The sequence below is a fragment of the Nilaparvata lugens genome, chromosome 2 (genome assembly GCF_014356525.2).
Source record: "Nilaparvata lugens isolate BPH chromosome 2, ASM1435652v1, whole genome shotgun sequence".
NCBI lineage: Eukaryota > Metazoa > Arthropoda > Insecta > Hemiptera > Delphacidae > Nilaparvata > Nilaparvata lugens.
This window is the reverse complement of record NC_052505.1, coordinates 99,472,343-99,476,869: the sequence shown is the minus strand read 5'-3', so window position 1 is coordinate 99,476,869 and position 4,527 is coordinate 99,472,343.

The window sequence follows — 4,527 nt, the reverse complement described above, 5'->3', positions numbered from 1 at the left end:
TCTAAGTGAACCTAGTTCGTTTTTTACAGTCAATAATTGATAATAAGTGGCTTCAGTGTCCACAACATAATCGTTATAGCTGGTTATGAACCAATCTATTTCCTGGTGTAAATTGTCTCTTGCATTGAAAAGAGCAGAAGGCTCAGGAAGTGAATCTTCCTCATGATCAGACATGCTTAAAAACTAACAGAAAAACCTGAGTGAATGAAATGATGCTGCACTGTAGCAATGCGATTGCTGCGCCAATAAGCAGCTTTGGGCGCTGGTCCAGAACGCAGAGAGGCACGCCTGTGCGTTTGAGGCAAGTTGTATCAAGCTTGCTGTGCGGCGAGTCAAGTAGCGAGCTCGCAAGGCGGTGTGGTATGCCATGTGTTGTTTTCTCAATGCGCAATAGCCGTCTGTGACCAGTTCAGTGCGGTTCAGTCTCTCAGGGTACAAGATAGTTGATAGCTGGTGCATACACGTCGCAGCGTGCTTTGAGTTGCAGCCAGTACTGAAAATTTGAAATAAGTGTGTGAATGCTTAATATTAAACAATATAAACATACAAAGGTACAATGAAATAAAATATACTCTAGAGTGGGACCTAATCATTGGCGTAAAGCTAGACTATTAGGCACACGGTCACTGGAACCCTAAGGTTCAATGGACCAGGAAATGGGTAATAAAAATTAACAATTATCCTAGGTAAACTGGGTCAAAGATGACGGGCAGGAGGACCAATTTTTATGACAGAATCCAAGGGCAGGGCAGTGGACTGTGAATGATAGTTGGTATAAATACCTACAAATAAATCTTTGAATTCTGTGCATAAAAATACTGATAGCTTGAAGTGTGGTAAGTACGCCAATAAAAGACTAAATGAATCAACAAGATAAGATTTAATAATAATAAGATAATAATAGGCAGATGCCACATACAAAAACAATTGTGTCAATATCTTGGGATCAATAAAATAATAATAGGCAGATGGCCACGTACAAAAAAATTGTGTCAAATATCTTGGGATCAATAAAATAATATAGGCAGATGGCCACATACAAAAACAATTGTAAGTAGAATAAGTTAAATATCTTGGGAAAATTACAACATGTGAAAAAACTTTAGAGAAATACAAAATTTAAATGAAATTAGGTCAATGACATTAATGACCATTGAAGCCTGACAATAATTGAAAGGGTAGTATTAATGATACCTGAAATGAATATAATTGAGTGCTATAATGAAGGTTATTGCTGTAAGATACAATATTAATGATTAAAAAATGACAATAAGCTGAAAAAATGCTCAGCAAGTAACATACATAAAAATATATGCGGCATAGGCCTTCAGTGATTTGAATGTCAAGATAGACTTCGACCAAACAATTAATAGGCGTCACTGGCCTTAAAATAACACTTAAAAGCTAAGGGTAGCTAATAAATATAATGAAGATTGTCCAGGTAAATATAGGCGACATGGGCCTTCAATGAATTGAAAGACAGACATCAATTAGAACGAGTAATAGGCAACAGTGGCCTCAGAAATCACTTGTAAAGCCAAGGGTAGCTGTCAAATCCAATGAATAGTTGCTACTATTGAATACAATTATATAGGCGTCAGTGGCCTCAGAAAATCACTTGTAAAGCCAAGGGTAGCTGTTAATACAATGAATTAATAGGCGTCGGTGGCCTCAGTGAATTGAATGTCAAGATAGACATTAACTAAACAATAAGTAGGCGTCGGTGGCCTCAGTGAATTGAATGTCAACATAGACATTAATAAATCAATTAGTAGGCGTCAGTGGCCTCAGAAAATTGAATGTCAAGATAGACATTAATAAATCAATTAGTAGGCGTCAGTGGCCTCAGAAAATCACTTGTAAAGCCAAGGGTAGCTGTCAAATCCAATGATTAATAGGCGTCGGTGGCCTTAGTGAATTGAATGTCAAGATAGACATTAATCAAACAATAAGTAGGCGTCAGTGGCCTCAGTGAATCAAATGTCAAGATAGACATTAATCAAATAAATTAGTAGGCGTCGGTGGCCTCAGTGAATTGAATGTCGAGGTAGACATTAATAAATCAATAAGTATATACGTAAATGAAAATTGAATAGAACGATTTACATAACATGAATAAAATTTTGAAGAGGAGATGCAGCCAGGCAGACAGGCAATGACTCCGCAATACCCACAGAAACAGGACATCAGCAAGCGATGATGTAATCTGGCCATGCAATGACAAGCATGGAAACATCCACCACAGCAGGCGAATCCCCCAGTGGAAATGTAGGCTGGAGCATGTAGAATCCCAAACGAATAATCCAATCTTCAAGTTGTGGAATTTTTGGATTGATTTCCAGACGGCAGAGATGATGAACTTGAAGTTTGAGTTTCACGAGGTGAAGCCAATTGTAGAAGAATGGCAATTGAAGCCTACACGAGGTTGTAATTTTTGACAAAGTTCATCAGAGCAATATACGAAGCAATCGATGAATAATTTAATCACAATTGAAGAATAGAATAAATGAATTAATTTGTAGAATAATTCACACTTTAAAAACGTTCTGTAGATCAAATAAATAGCGCTGAACGCCCACACGAGGTCGTGAGCTTAGCAAAGTTTATCAGAGCAAAAATGCGAAGCAATCGATGAATAATTTAATCACAATTGAAGAATAGAATAAATGAATTAATTTGTAGAATAATTCACACTTTAAAAAACGTTCTGTAGATCAAATAAATAGCGATGAACGCCCAAACGAGGTTGCAGTTTTTGACAAAGTTTATCAAGGTTTAACAGAGTAAATGAGTGAAGAAATCGATGAATAATTGAATCACACTTGAAGAATAGAACAAACGAATTAATTTGAAGAATAATTCACACTTTAAAAACGTTTCATAGGTCCGATGAATTCAGATGAAAGGTTTAGACCGGGCGCGATATGCACACACCGACGACCTCCATTGAAAGACAAATAGCAAAAAGCAAAAGGCGCTAGCAACAAAAAGGGAAGGCGGAAATGACAGCCATGAACAACACGTTTACAAACGTATGGTGAAAGAGTGGCAAATATCTAGAAAGTAAGATGCCTAAAGACAAGATTAAATTCCAAAAAATCGAATAGTAAAAATATTAAAATTGCAACGGCAAACAATCCGACGAAAAAGGTACGAATAGAAGTATAGAAAACCAACTTGACTAGAGTAGCAACGTGAACCTTGACTGTGACGTCACTGGTCAGCACAGACGCACAATGACGACATGATGTCTACGTAGTAGCGGAACGAGTAACAAGTGGAACTGTTCCAATAAATGCTTTGTCAGATTTTACATCCTTCAAATTTTCATAATTGCTTAACCATTTGCCTTTTTTCTGAAGAGTGGTTAAATATTCACGAGACCACCTATCCCAAAGCTCCTGGATAGAAACAGCAAGTTGATACCAACGTGAACGATGATCAATGTGTTTGGTGTTAGGCGGCAAGAAGGGTAATGACGTAAGTGGACGTCCAATCAAAAAATGACCTGGAGACAAGTAGGCAAGATCATGTGGATCTTCCGACAAGGGAACAAGAGGGCGCGAATTCAAGATGGCCTCGACCTGAGCAGCAAGAGTACAGGTTTCTTCAAGTTAAATACCTTGTTGAATGTAACTACACGGAATATGCATTTGAAATTTTTTACCGCATTCTCCCAGAGTCCACCGAAGTGCGGAGCCCGAGGGGGAATGAAGTGCCATTGGATGTTGAGTACAGACATAGTGTCATGAATATCTGATTTGAGACGATCAGAGGACAAAAATTCGTGGAGCTCACGTAGCTCATTGTTGCACCAACGAAAGTTGTGGGCATTGTCGAAAAATGGAATGCGGAATGCCACGACGAGCAGAAAACCGAATCAGAGCGGCAATAAATGCCTTGGAAGTAAGTTCCGAGACAGTTTCAATATGAACGGCACGAGTTACCATACACACAAAAAGCGACAAGTATGCTTTAGAAAAAGTATGAGATTTGGGGCCGCCTACACGGATGGAAATAGGACCGCGTAATCCAAACCACAATTATAAAAGGGAAAGTTAGCCTGAACGCGGGCCGCTGGTAAACTACCCATGATTTGCTCAGAGCGAAGAGCCGAAAAGCGAAAACACAGTATGCAATGCCGCAATACACTTTTGATGGTGCGATGGGTGAAGGGAAACCAAAATCGTTGTCTTACACTGGCCATGGTGGCCTGCACCCCAACATGACTTAGACGACGATGGTGAGCAACAATCAATGCACGAGTGAATTTATGATTGCTAGGCAACAATATTTGATGTTGTAATCAAAGGAAGCATTTGCATTTTGCAAACGTCCCCAACTCTGAGCAGAGAATCTGAATGAACGAATGGTGACAAGGCTTTAATAGAACTATTAGGCAATAGCTCCTGATTTTGACGCAATGCTTTAGAAAAACCACTTGACTAAGAGTAGCAACGTGAACTTGCTGTGACATCACTGGTCAGCGCAGACGCACAAGGGACGACATGATGTCTACGTAGTAGC